Genomic DNA, 15,150 nt, shown 5'->3' with positions numbered 1-15,150 from the left:
ACATTCTTTAGTGCTTCTCAGAGTTACAAATTGACTGCAAGCAAGACAACGAACACACTTGAATAGAGCATGGTTCATTGATTTTCGTCCAAAGTTTTACAAAACATTTCCCGAATGAGAAGCATCAATGGCAACCAACAAAACAGCAAAAGAGCTGAATATCTCAGTAGGGAGCACTCTGGGAAATTGCCTGAAAGTGCAATCTTTCCTCAGAGAGGGCGGCTTTGAATTTGTTACCAAATGCTGCATAAACCAACGAGAAAGTCGGCGTCAAAGTCAACAAGAGCCGTCCGGCAATTTTCAGACAGGCAAAAGTTGAAATTGATATGCTGAAATTGACATGCTGAAACAGCTGCGACGTCCGCATAGGTGATGATGATTGGCTAAGGTGCTGTAGGCCTTTCACGATAAGCCAATCTCAGGCAGTGTTCAGTTTAAACACAAATCACACCCAAACCCTGGTTGGACCGGGTCGCCTTGGTTTTTGTTCTGATTCATATCACCTGTTACATTCCTGACTCTACTTCCTGGCAGACTGTATCATTGTATGAAGCATCACTCAAAAACAAAAATTCATAGCAATGATGATTTTGACCCACTTATAGATACTGCGTTTGTGACAGTCAACGTTGCTTACGGCCATCTCCACCCTGAAAACACACCTGATCTCGTTTGATCCGGAAGCCAAGCAGTGTCGGGCCCTGTTTAGTACTTGGATGGGAGACCGCCTGGGAATACCAGGGTCAGGTGCTGTAAAAGCTTTTCATTTTCCTCAGGAGACATGGTATCATATTACATCAACAAAATACAAGCGCAATGATCATTTTTACAAACTTATATATTACTGCTTAAAGTAACATTTTGACATTTGCTTACCGGCCATACCAACCTGAACACGTCCTGATCTTGGGAAGCTAAGCAGTGTCGGGCCCGGTTAAGTACTTGGATTGGGAGACCTCGCCCACGGCTGGAATACTAGTGCTGTAACCTTCATTATCCATCAGAGACATGTAACATTTTACAATCATCAAAATACATGCAATGATCATTTAGACCACTTATATATACTGCTAGTACCATTTCACATCGCTTACGGCCATACCACCTAGAACACACGCTATCTCGTCTCATCTCGAAGCTAAAGCAGTGTAGGGCCCTGGTTTAAGTACTTGGAAGGAGGAGACCTCCGGAATACCAGGTGCTGTAAGCTTTTCATTCTCATCAGGAGACCATGGTAACATGACATCATCAGAATACACGCAATGATCATTATGATCACTTACATATATACTGAACTCTTTAAGTGACATTGACATTGTTTACACCGGCATAACCAACCTGAACAAGCCCGATCCTCGTCTGATCTCGGAAGCTAAGCATTGGTCGGGCCTGGTTAGTAATTGGAGGGCGACCTGCCTGGGAATAACCAGGTGCTGTAAGCTTTTCATTTCATCAGGAGACATGTAACATTTACATCATCAAAATACATGCAATGATGATCTTTGAGCACTTATTTATACTGCGTTTGTGACAGTTAACCACAGCTATACGGCCATACCACCCTCAACACGCCTGATCTCGTCGATCTTGAAGTTAAGCATTGTCGGGCCTGGTTAGTACTTGGATACTCGGAGAACCGCCTGGAATACCAGGTGCTGTAAGAATTCATTCTCATCAGAGACATGGTAATCAAATACATCATCAAAATGCATGAAATGAACATTTTGATCACTTATATATATACTGCTTTTATTTACCTTTGACGTGCTTACGGCCAATACCAACCTGAACAAGCCCGATCTCGTCTGATCTCGAAGCTAAGCATGGTCAGGCGCCTAGTTAGTACTTGGATGGGAGAACCGCCTTGGAATTTTATGTTGTAAGTCTTTCATTTTCAATCAGGAAACATGCTAACATTTACATCATCCAAATACATGCAATGATGATTTTGACCACTTATATATACTGACTGCGTTGTTTGACCAGCCTAACCGTTGCTTACTGCCATACCAACCCTCAACACGCCCGCACTCGTCATGATCTCCGGAAGCTAAGCAGGGTCGGGGGCCTGGTTAGTACTTGGATGGGAAGACCGCCTGGGAATACCAGGTGCTGTAAGCTTTTTCATTCTCATCAGGAGACATGGAAATCATTTACTTCATCAAAATACATGCAATTGATCATTTTGATTAATGATCCTGATTTGCTGCTCACTTGCCCATCTCTATGTGTTGCTAATAGATTACCCCCGTGCAACACCCCATAACCACCTCCGCCCCACCACCATAACCCGACCCCACTCTCTCTCTCACACAAGGAAAGTAACGGAAGAGGGGGGAAACTGTAGGGGGTATATATCGCCTGTAGGGTTTTATGTTTAATGGATGTAGCGGGGGGGCGCGAGTGGGGAGCGATCGCGGTGACACACCACACACACACCACACAAGTAGTAGCGAGCAGGGTGAGGAGGAGATTATGGAGATAGGTGGGTGGTAAAGATGAGGGGGTGTTTGGAGTGGGAACAGGGTTGAGAGCGGAGTGGTGTGGTGTGTGGGGTTGGTTTATTTTTTTTAAGATTAGGAAAATATGTTGTGAAAATAGGAGATAGATGTTTAGGACTGTTTCTTCTCGCTAAATTTAATGAAGAGGAATCCATGGGAGGCGAAAGACAATGAATGATTGGTGCGAGGAATGCTGTCAACACAAAAAAGTTTGAGAGGGAGCTGACGGTGGGAAGGAGGTGGAAGATAACCATCCAATTGCGGTAATGGACTTGCTGAAAGGTGGTGAAGAAGGAGTGTGGGGAAATTTTAGGTTGTAGAATGAAGACGGAACAAGAAATTTGAAAATCACAATGAAGGATAGTGCCGGGAAGGCCAAAGTTGATTGACGGCAAAAGAATAAATGGAGTGCCAGTGATCGGACGTGACAGAATGAACAGCGACTTGTTGTCTCTTCCTAAACATACCCCTGTATCTGGAGGACAGCACGATCATGGAAAGGCCCACTCCCGAAAACTTAATGAATGGGGGTCCGGCCACTGACGCAATTAAAACGCCGTGTTGGCCGGCACAGCACATTGCCCGACGGCAACGAGATTTTTAAGGTCCGTTCAAACAGAGCAAGTCAGATCGCTCTGCTTACTCCACAAAAATATGAAACCATGAGGGGCGTATAGTATTTCCGCTATGAGCCATGACAGACAGATCCAAGTGTGCAGAAAATGCATCAAGCCAGGGACACATCTTCATGGAATCCCCCCCCCGGCATTTCAACACCCCCCGCCGGGGGGGGGGGGGGCGAGTGCATACGAGAGACGACGCGAGGGGCCTGTTATTTTTTTTTTTTTTCCAAAAAAAAAAACAAAAAAAGCAAAACAACAAGTGTTTCAGTGCGGAACAGAGTGGCCACTACGCACAGAGTGCGCGAGTCATATCATCTCTAAACGGAGGAGGAGATGATGAGGAAGTGGAGGAGGAGAACGACAAACCACGACGCGAAGCGAGAGGCCAAGGTCATACAGAGGACCTAGATACAAGGTGAGAGCAGGAATGGGATCGAGGAAGAGGAGGATCTGGAAAACTGGTGGACAAGGAATGTCGGTGGAGCGGACAGAACACCGGTGGAGCGGAACAACAATAACAGCAAATGGAGAGGGAGGAGAGAAACCTGAACCCGCTCGCCGAACAAGGACAGGAAAATCAGGAAAGGACAGAAGACCGTTAAATGGACATGGAAGAGAGGAAAAAGAACGGACAACCAGACTTGACAAGATCTTTCAAAGATTCTCAGCAAAGCGGAAGGCGGAGAAAGACAAAGAAAAGAGATGAGCGAAAAGGACCGAAGTCCCGGTATGTGATTTATATGCTTTGGTCTAAATGTTTACTTTTTTCGGTTTTCTATTTATATTCAGTTTTTGCTCTTCATGGCCACAATAACCCTGTTAACACAAATGGGCTAAGAACTAAGAGTAAATAAAAGAGCTATTATTTTGCATACCGCAGCGATATTATAATTTATTCCAAGGAAACTAATTGACGAGGACATAGTAAAAAGAAAAAAGAGAGTAATAGATGAGGAGTTTATATATTACAATAATGCGGTGCTAGAAATGCAAGGGTGTACATAATAATAAAAAAGGATGTTGTCGAAGACGATAAAAGAGGTATATAGAGATGAGACAGGAGACTTTTGGTGTATAGAATTTAAATATAGAGAAATAAATTCAGATTAAATCAATATAATACGTTCCAAATAGAGAAAAAGATAAGTTTTGCATTATTAAGAACTTAAAAATATAATTGCAGGAAGTGTATTAATAGTTGGGACTTCAATATAAAATGTATCCGTCTAGATGTAGGTAACGGAGTTGAAATTAGATGGGAAAAGATCGAGAAACAATGCTGTCCCGAGCTGATGAAAGAAAAGGGGCTTATAGATGCATGGATAGCCAGAGAGAACCAGAGAAAGAGATACACAGGAGGCAAATGAGAGATTGGCTTTCTAAACAAAGTAGAATAAGATTTGGTGTTGGTTGCAATGTGGCATTATTTGGTGAACATCGACAATCTCTCTGGCATCAAAGAAATAGCTTCAGTGACCGTGATGAGGTCATGTTTCAATTAAGGTGAGAAAGAAGAGGTAGGAGGGTCGGGATGTGGATAATAAACGCAGTATTAATTGAAGAAGAGGAGTACAAGATACAGATAATGGATTTGCTAGACCGAGAAAATAGGAGAAGAGGAGTGTATAAAGAAAATGACAGGCTAGACGACAGCATAGGGGAAACGATGGGAGAAAATGAAAAATGTAATTAAACAAATTAGTGTTATGATATAGTAAAGAAAAGAAAAGGGAAAGCGAGTAGCGAGTCGCTGAGGAAAAGGCTCTGAAACAAAAATTGAGGGCATAGTTAGTAGGCGAGCAGAACAATGAGGAGGGTTATAATATAAACAAACTATTGGAGGCAAAGATGAATTTAGAGAGGTTTGAGAAGGAGAAATGGTAAGAGCGATTCTGAGAAGTAAGCAAAAATGCATTAGAAGTGAAAGGTGCACAGGATATTTTGGGGTTAGAGAAAAGAAAAAACAGAAAAGAACATACATAAAGGAAATTAATGACAAAAACGAGAGAAGTAGTAGATATGTGGAGATTCTGAAAGGGTACAAAATTTATGGGATCTCTATAAGAAAGGGGGGACTAGATCAAGGAAGCATAGATTTGAAGTGATGGAATGTGTAAAAGGAAACTGAGTGAAGAGGATAAGGGAATGGTGTGAATAGAGACCATCAATGAGAAGGGAGGTGATAAGGCCAGAGGAGGATTGAAAAGTGGAAAAGAGTCCCAGGAAGTGATGGATAGGATCGAATGTACAAAGCGTACAAAAATGAGGTAGCGCAAATTCTTGTAAGAAAGTATTCAAGGGGATGGAAAGAACAGGGCAAGTGCAGAATAGGAAATGGGGGAGGGTGTAATAGCAATAATATACAAAAAGAAAGGAAGTAGGTTAGATTTGGAAAACTACAGCCAATTAGTTTGCTAAATAGCAGATTATAAGATACTAACTAAAGTCCTGCAAATAGGATAAGGGAGAGATGAGGGAACATAGTAACAGAACACGCAGAGTTACAGCATACCCGGAAGAGACCTAGCAGACACAATAGCCACAATCAGAGATTCAATAGAACAGCATGAAAGAGGATGGTGAAGGGGGAGAGTGCTGGAATAGATTGAATAAGCCTTGATAGAGTAGACCACAGATTCCTGTTTAGAGTACTGATAAAGTTGGTTCGGGGAGAGGATGGTGGGATGGTAAAGAGCGTGTATGACAGTGCCAAGAGCAGGAGTTAAGAGTAAACGGTGGTTCTTGACAAACCTTTCGATGTGGTGAGATCAGTGAGAACAGAGGATGTCCCTTGTCAGCACTATTGTAAGCAATAGTTGTTGAGCCCCTGGCGATAGCTGATCAAAACTAACTGACCAGAGGTGAAAGGTGTTCAGTTTGCCCTATGGAGGGACCCTGTGTCCATCAATCAATATGCAGACGACACAACTATTACGGTCAGGGAAAACAACATTGTGAAAAGGGTGCTACAGATAAAGAAAAATACGGAAGGGCATCAGGAGCAAAATCAACAAAACTACAATCAGAGATCATGCACATTTGGAGATGTAGAAGAGGATAAAATGGCTTAAGGTGGGAGGAGAAATACATGAAGGTGTTGGGGAGTGTGTCCTGGGGTGGCAAGCAAAGAGGCTAGAGATGAGACATGGACTGAGTGATAATAAGATAAAAACAGAATGTACACTATGGAGGGGGAGAAAACTTAAACTGAAAGTGAACAGTGATGGTGGTGAAAAGTTTGTTATTCCTCAGTTGTGTGTATTGATAAGAGTTAGACATGCCAGAGTTGGGTTATGAATGTGTTAAACAAAACTATTGTGACTTTTATATGGAGGGGAAAAGGGGTGAAAATTGCACAAAAAACTTTGGATAGGGAAGAAGAGGGAGGGTGGCTGAAAGGCTCATTGATTTTGGAAATGAAAAGAATGGCAATAAGAGTAAGAACATCCAAAAATACATGGAGCCGTGGATGAACTATGGATGGAAGGAGTTTTTAAGAAATATTGTGGATGAAAGTGGGTGGGATAGGAGACTATGTTTTTTGTTTATGGTTTTCAAACAATCAATGACAGTTAAAATCCCAGAGTTTTACCAGGGCAGAGTGTTTGAAGCGATGGAGAAAATTCCTACAATAGTAGAATATGAGTGTTGATGGGTTGCAATGTTTTGTTAAACCTAACTACCCTTGTTTCTCAATGAGAATAATTTTAAATATAATAGTAAAAGTCTGTATGAGCCACAATTCATTGTGGCAAATATTAAACAAGTCAAGGATATTATTTATGAGTCACCCGGGTTTTTTGAGATAAATTGTATTTATTATCTGTGTGTGATTTAGATGGTATGGAAAGCAAAGAAATAAAGTCAGTAGAAATATTTTTGAAAAAAAAAAAAAAAATCGGATCGCTATACACTCTCATACTCTGGAATGACAAATATTATAAATAGAGACTGTGTGATTAAGCAAGACAAGCGTACACCTAAGATTATGTGATTGAAAAAGAGAGAAATGCCTCTTTGCCAAATGTGAAGAAGAAAAAGGTATATGAATGTTTAATAGCTGATGTGATAAAAAGAGCCAGCAGCAGAGAAAGTTTGGCCGGGCGTGTTCGAACGATTTGGATGTCAAGAAGATATGGTTGAATGGGAATATAAAATATAACAGTATAGGTGTGAAAATAACGATTACCTAAATAAAACATACCAGAATATATAAGAATGAGGTGGTGTTTCAAAAATAAATAATGCGTAGAGTGCAATGTGTGATGTATGTAAAAGTGGGCCATGAGAGTTTTTTTTTTTGCACTATTTTTTGGATTGTTTGAGTAGTTGATTTCTTTGATTTCCTGAAAAAACTTTTTGAGGAACATTGGCACTTGGGATCAGAGCTGAAGGAGGGGTGGAGAAGCTATTTCTGTATGCTTTACTTGAAAAGAAAAAAGAGAGACTGTGAATTTATGGTTAATTAACTACCACTTTGGAGCCATGGCCAGAATTGGGTTGTATAAAAAGGAATTATGCTCATTTTGAAGGGAGAAATGTACAAATTAAAGATCTGTTTAAGACAATAATGAAAAGAGATACTGAACTGAACTGCAAGTATGGGGGAGAGGAGGTGAGGGAATTTTTCATGAGAGGGAATAAGTTTATTTGTTATGGAGAAAAGGGCGAAGTTTTGTTGAATTGGTGAGAGTTGGATTTTTTTTTTTTTTTTATTCAGCTTGATTCTTTGATTTTTCTTTTGATACATTCATGAGAACTACGATAGGTTTGTTTCTTTTCTGGTCTATGTGCAAAAGTTGACTTGACGTGTAAATTTGTGATTGAAGACTAACAAAAAAACAAAAAAAAAAAAAAGAACAATCCCGATCTCGTCTGATCTCGGAAGCTAAGCAGTGTCGGGCCTGGTTAGTACTTGGATGGGAGACTGCCTAGGAATACCAGGCGCCGTAAGCTTTTCATTTTCATCAGGAGACATGGTAACATTTACATCATCAAAATACATGCAATGATCATTTTGACCACTTATATATACTGCGTTTGTGACAGCTAACGTTGCTTACGGCCATACCACCCTGAATACGCCTGATCTCGTTTGATCTCGGAAGCCAAGCATGGTCAGGCCTGGTTAGTACTTGGATGGGAGACCGCCTGGGAATACTAGGTGCTGTAAGCCTTTCATTTTCATCAGGAGACATGGTAACATTTACATCATCAAAATACATGCCATGATGATTTTGACCACTTATATATACTGCGTTTGTGACGGTTATCGTTACTTACCGCCATACCACCCTGAACACGCCTGATCTCGTCTGATCTCGGAAGCTAAGCAGTGTCGGGCCTGGTTAGTACTTGGATGGGAGACCGCCTGGGAATACCAGGTGCTGTAAGCTTTTCATTCTCATCAGGAGACATGGTAACATTTACATCATCAAAATACACGCAATGATCATTTTGACCACTTATATGTACCGCTTTTGTGACTGACACCATACCACCTCGTAAGACGCCCGTGTTTGCTTGTCTCGCTTGCTTTCAGTTTGAAAGTCTAAGAGAATCTACGGACACACCTAGGTTTGTATAAAACAAACTTTCAATAAGATCAAAGGCAAAGATTCTATGCCATCATGATCAAAGGAAAACATTTCATGACATCATCATCAAAGGAAAACAATTGAGGACATCATCAAAGGAAGACATCCCATGACGGCATCGCCCTGTTTAATCCATCGTTTCTTTTGTATGTGCGTGAGCATGCACGGAACTACGTATGGATGTAACGTTACTCCATGTGCGCGCATGTAGTTGCACGTGCGTCTGTACGTACGCGAAAACAATACACAAAAATTAGACCAACATGCTCCCATAACTGTGTGTAAAGGTTTGTTTAAGCCTCATCCACATTGTATAATCAATATGTTTGTGTCAAGTGTAGTTTAATCATGTGCGGCTGATTCTTTATCGTATTTCCCTCTGAGGTACATAATGGTCTAGCTGGAACCTATTAACAGTGCTACTTGTGGCTTTACTACACAATGATGTAAGTATTATGTAAATTAGTTCTGTTTTTGCGTTTCTTTCGGGCAATACAGCAAACCCCAACGTCTGAGGTGGTAGCCGACGTGTGCTGTCGAGATTTGTCATTAGAAATATTGACAAGCGGTTTCCTAACATTGCTTGTATTTTGCATCAATTTCCCTGTTGCCCACAATTTAAGACCCGGGAAATAAAACAGGCCATGGAGAAAACGGGGGTGTTGAAACGGGGGAGTGGGGAGCTAATTTGGGGGCTAATTTAAAACGTGCAAAAAGGCCCAAATTTTTCAGGGTTCAAAGGGTGTCTGTATGTATGTTAGAAATTTTATTTTTATTTAAACCCTTTGTTTACCTGGGCAAGAAATTTTAAAAAAAAGTTTTACCGGTTTAAATTGTTTGTCATTTTTATTGCTGTAAGTTTTTTTTTGGCTTGGAAAACAAACCCTTTTTTAGCACTTATAAATGCCCCCAACGGGTAAAAACCCGTTAAATAGTTTTTTACAACTAGGACTATAAGCCGAAGAGTAAACCCTTAACATATTTAAAGTTTTTTATGCTCTAATGCGGGATTTTTATGAAGAAAATGTATAAAAATTTGATTTTATGAAAATAAAAAAGCCCCCGTTATTTCATTAGAGTACTGAATCATTTAAATTTCTTGAAATTAGAGAGGGGGCAACTATTTTACGTTTTTTCCCCCTGGAGAAATAAGGTTTTACAGCCCAAGGGCAAAATGTTTAAAAAAAACCCAAAAAACCAAAGGGGGAGAAACTATATAAAAGAAAATATTTTTAAAGTAAAAAATAATTACATCAAATTTCTTTTTTCAAAAAAATACTGTACATTTGGTAGAAGATGGTAGGTGGGGTGATTTTGGTTGTCATCCAAAATCTGACGCCCTATATTATCATATAAAATTGAAACCATCGGACGGCAGTGTTATAGATTCACAAACTCGTTTAAAAAAGGTTTTAATAAAAAATTTTTGGGAAAAGAGGAACCAAAATAAAAAACAAAACCCGATTTGGGAGAAAAAAAAAATGATCACAGAAAACAAAAAAATTTTGGAAAATTTTTTCCCACCTCTCTTTCCTAGCCACTCCTCAAAAAATTTTTACATAGAATGTCCCAAAAGAAATTTTTTTCCCTTCAGGATGTCATAGAATTCTGTCCTTTCACCCAAATTTTTTCCTTTGGCCAGGAGGGCATAGAATTTTTGGGCCTTTGATCTTCCCTAAAATTTTTTTTGTTTTTTAACAAGCCTCTGTATCTTTACATCTTTAGTGCTTTCTAGGTAAAAAATTGACTGAAAGCAAGAAAAAGAACACATTGAAAGAGCTTGGTTCATTGATTTTCGTCCAAATTTTTTAAAAAACTTTTCCCGAAAAACAAGAAATCAAGGGAACCCAAAACAAAACACAAAAGACTAATAAACTCGGGAGGGAGCACCTTGGGGAAATTTTCCTGAAAGTGCATTCTTTCCTCAGAGAGGCGGCTTTGAATTTTTACCAAATGCTGCAAAAAAACCCAAAGAAATGTCGGGGTTTAAAGGCAACAAGAGGCTGTCCCCAATTTTCAGACAGGGCAAAAAATGAAATTGATATGGGTAAATTGACAAAGCCTTTAAACAGCTTTCAACATCCGCATAGGGATGATGATGGGTTTAAAGGGGCAATAGGCCTTTCAAGATAAGGGCCCAAACTCAGGCCTGTTAGTTTAAACCAAAATCACACCCAAAAACCCTTTGGGGGGGAAATTTTGGGGCCCCCTTTTTTTTGTCTTGATTTTATATCACCCGTTTCATTCTGACTTACTTCCTGGCAGACTTTATCATTGGTTAAGCTTCACGCAAAAACAAAAAAAAATGCAATTATGATTTTGACCACTTATATATTCTACGTTTGTGACAGTTACCATTACTTACGGCCATACCACCCTGAACACGCCTGATCTCGTCTGATCTCGGAAGTTAAGAGTGTAGGGCCTGGTTAGTACTTGGATGGGAGACCGCCTAGGAATACCAGGTGCTGTAAGCTTTTCATTTTCATCAGGAGACATGGTAACATTTACATCATCAAAATACATGCAATGATCATTTTGATCACTTATATATATACTGCTTTAGTGACATGTGACGTTGTTTACGGCCATACCAACCTGAACAAGCCCGATCTCGTCTGAGCTCGGGCTTGGTTAGTATTTGGATGGGAGACCGCCTGGGAATACCAGGTGCTGGAAGCTCTTCATTCTCATCAGGAGACATGGTAACATTTGCATCATCAAAATAACATGCATGATCATTTTGATCACTTATATATATATACTGCTTTAGTGACAATTGACGTTGCTTACGGCAATACCAACCTGAACAATCCCGATCTCGTCTGATCTCGGAACCTAAGCATGGTTGGGCCTGGTTAGTACTTGGATGGGAGGCCGCATGGGAATACCAGGTGCTGTAAGCTTTTCATTCTCATCAGGAGACATGGTAACATTTACATCATCAAAATACATGCAATGATCATTTTGACCACTTATATATACTGCTTTAGTGATGTTTGACATTGCTTACGGCCATACACCCTGAACACGCCCGGTCCTGTAAGCCTTTCATTTTCATCAGTGGACACAGGAACATTTCCATCATCATAATACATGCAATATTGATTTTGACCACTTATATGTACCGCTTTTGTGACTGACACCATACCATCTCGTAAGACGCCCGTGTTTGCTTGTCTCGCTTGCTTTCAGTTTGAAAGTCTAACAGAATCTACGGACCCACCTAGGTTTGTATAAAACAAACTTTCAATGAGATCAAAGGCAAAGATTCTATGCCATCATGATCAAAGGAAAACATTTCATGACATCATCATCAAAGGAAAACAATTGAGGACATCATCAAAGGAAGACATCCCATGACGTCATCGCCCTGTTTCATCCATCGTTTCTTTTGTATGTGGTGAGCATGCACGGAACTACGTATGGATGTAACGTTACTCCATGTGCGCGCATGTAGTCGCACGTGCGTCTGTACGTGCGCAAAACAATACACAAAAATTAGACCAACATGCTCCCATAACTGTGTGTAAAGGTTTGTTTAAGCCTCATCCACATTGTATAATCAATATGTTTGTGTCACGTGTAGTTTAATCATGTGCGGCTGATTCTTTATCATATTTCCCTCTGAGGTACATAATGGTCTAGCTGGAACCTATTAAATTCTGATTGAAATTGACATGCTCAAACAGCTGGGACGTCCGCATAGGTGATGATATTGGCTAAGATGCAGTAGGCCTTTACGATAAGCCAATCTCAGGCAGTGTTCAGTTTAAACACAAATCACATCAACCTGGTTGGACCGTGTCGCCTTGTTTTTGTCTCTGATTCATATCTACTGTTACTTCTGACTCTACTTCCTGGCAGACTGTTTCATTGTAGAAGCTTCAGCTCAAAAACAAAAATTCATGCAATGATGATTTTGACCATTATATATACTGCGTTTGTGACAGTCACGTTGCTTACGGCCATACCACCTGAACAGTTTGATCTCGGAAGCCAAGCAGTGTCGGGCCTGGTTTGTACTTGGATGGGAACGCCTGGGAATACCAGGTGCTGTAAGCTTTTCATTTTCCTCAGGAGACATGGTAACATTTACATCATCAAAATACATGCAATGATCATTTTGACCACTTATATATACTGCTTAAGTAACATTTGACATTGCTTACGGCCATACCAACCTGAACACGTATGATCTTGGAAGCTAAGCAGTGTCGGGCCTGGTTAGTACTTGGATGGGAGACCGCCTGGGAATACTAGGTGCTGTAAGCCTTCCATTTTCATCAGGAGACATGGTAACATTTACAACATCAAAATTACATGCAAATGATCATTTTTACAACTTATATATACTGCTTTAGTAACATTTGACGTTGCTTACGGCCATACCAACCTGTACACGCCCGATCTCGTCTGATCTCGGAATCTAAGCAGTGTCGGGCCTGGTTAGTACTTGGATGGGAGACCGCCTGGGAATACTAGGTGCTGTAAGCTTTTTATTTTCATCAGGAGACATGGTACCATTTACATCATCAAAATACATGCAATGATCATTTTGACCACTTATATATACTGCTTTAGTAACATTTCATATCGCTTACGGCCATACCAACCTGAACACGCCCAATCTCGTCTGATCTCGGAAGCTAAGCAGTGTCGGGCCTGGTTAGTACTTGGATGGGAGACCGCCTGGGAATCCTAGGTGATGTAAGCCTTTCATTTTGATCAGGAGACATGGTAACATTTACATCATCAAAATACATGCAATGATCATTTTGACCACTTATATATACTGCTGTTGTGACTGACAAAATGGCTTAAGGGCATACCACACTGAACACACCCAGTGTCATCTGATCTCGGAAGTTTAGCAGGGTCGGGCGTGGTTAGTACTTGGATGGGAGGCTGCCCGGGAATACCAGGTTCTGTAAGCCTTTCATTTTCATCAGGGGACACAGGAACATTTCCATCATCATAATACATGCAATATTGATTTTGACCACTTATATGTACCGCTTTTGTGACTGACACCATACCTCTCGCTTGCTTTCAGTTTGAAAGTCTAACAGAATCTACGGACCCACCTAGGTTTGTATAAAACAAACTTTCAATAAGATCAAAGGCAAAGATTCTATGCCATCATGATCAAAGGAAAACATTTCATGACATCATCATCAAAGGAAAACAATTGAGGACATCATCAAAGGAAGACATCCCATGACGTCATCGCCCTGTTTCATCCATTGTTTCTTTTGTATGTGTGTGAGCATGCACGGAACTACATATGGATGTAACGTTACTCCATGTGCGCGCATGTAGTCGCACGTGCGTCTGTACGTGCGCGAAAACAATACACAAAAATTAGACCAACATGCTCCCATAACTGTGTGTAAAGGTTTGTTTAAGCCTCATCCACATTGTATAATCAATATGTTTGTGTCACGTGTAGTTTAATCATGTGCGGGTGATTCTTTATCGTATTTCCCTCTGAGGTACATAATGGTCTAGCTGGAACCTATTAACAGCGCTACTTGTGGCTTTACTACACAATGATGTAAGTATTATGTAAATTAGTTCTGTTTTTGCGTTTCTTTCGGGCAATACCGCAAAAACCAACGCCTGAGGTGGGCTGTCGAGATTTGTCATTAGAAATATTGACAAGCATTGTATTTTGCATCAATTTGCTGTTGTCCACAATTTGAACTGATTCCGAAATAAAACGAGGCCAGTGGAGATAACGTGGGGCGTTAGCATACGGTGGAGTGGGGAGCTAACTACGGGGCTAAGTTAACGTGCTAACGGCAAATTTCAATGTGTCAGAATGTGTCTGTATGTATGTTAGTATTTTATTTTTATTTAACCTTTGTTTACTAGGCAAGCAATTAAGAACAGTTTTACCGGCTGTAGTTGTGTTGTCTTTTTTTTTGCTGTAAGTTTTCTGTTTGTCTTGGAACAGGCTAACCGGTTTAGCACGTTGTGATGCTGCCAACTGGTACAGCGTTAAATAGTTGTACAACTACAACTATAGCCGAAGAGTCAACCTTAACATATTTGAGTGTTTATGCTCTAATGCTGGACTTTTTATGAGACATGTATAAAAGAGTGATCTATGAAAATAAAAAAGACCCCAGTTAGTTGTCATTAGATGTACTGAATCACTTGAATCTTGAATTAGAGATAAGGCAGGACTATTTTACGTTATTCCCCGTGGAGAAATGAAGGTTTTACAGACAATGCAAAATGATAAAACAAACCAAAACCAAAGGAGAGAAACTATATTAAAGTAAATATTTTAAAGGTACAAAAATAATTACATCTACTACTATTTTTCACTAATACTGATACAGTTGGTAGAAGAGTGGTAGTGGTGATTTTGGTTGCTCATGCCAAAATCTGACGACATATATTACATTCAATAGTACCATC

General features: G+C 40.2%; 1 protein-coding gene, 4 non-coding genes and 5 pseudogenes across 5 annotated transcripts in view; 9 read left to right on the top strand and 1 right to left on the bottom strand.

Moving 5' to 3' along the window:
- LOC125001199 (NLR family CARD domain-containing protein 3-like) overlaps positions 1 to 15,150 on the bottom strand; it is a 283,132-nt gene that overhangs the window by 92,207 nt on the left and 175,775 nt on the right. The gene's annotated exons all lie outside the window — the stretch shown is intronic.
- LOC125002866 lies at positions 1,997 to 2,121 on the top strand (annotated as a pseudogene).
- Positions 8,182 to 8,300, top strand: LOC125003250. The gene has a single exon (XR_007112111.1). It is a non-coding gene; the product is annotated as a 5S ribosomal RNA (ribosomal RNA).
- Positions 8,402 to 8,520, top strand: LOC125003115. Its single transcript, XR_007111982.1, has one exon. It is a non-coding gene; the product is annotated as a 5S ribosomal RNA (ribosomal RNA).
- LOC125001463 lies at positions 11,081 to 11,198 on the top strand (annotated as a pseudogene).
- LOC125001319 lies at positions 11,509 to 11,627 on the top strand. Its single transcript, XR_007111579.1, has one exon. It is a non-coding gene; the product is annotated as a 5S ribosomal RNA (ribosomal RNA).
- Positions 12,888 to 12,996, top strand: LOC125002850 (annotated as a pseudogene).
- Positions 13,100 to 13,218, top strand: LOC125001277. Its single transcript, XR_007111540.1, has one exon. It is a non-coding gene; the product is annotated as a 5S ribosomal RNA (ribosomal RNA).
- LOC125001580 lies at positions 13,320 to 13,438 on the top strand (annotated as a pseudogene).
- On the top strand, positions 13,540 to 13,658 carry LOC125002867 (annotated as a pseudogene).

Source organism: Mugil cephalus, chromosome 23, assembly GCF_022458985.1.
Source record: "Mugil cephalus isolate CIBA_MC_2020 chromosome 23, CIBA_Mcephalus_1.1, whole genome shotgun sequence".
NCBI lineage: Eukaryota > Metazoa > Chordata > Actinopteri > Mugiliformes > Mugilidae > Mugil > Mugil cephalus.
This window is presented reverse-complemented; position numbering and strand designations above follow the sequence as displayed.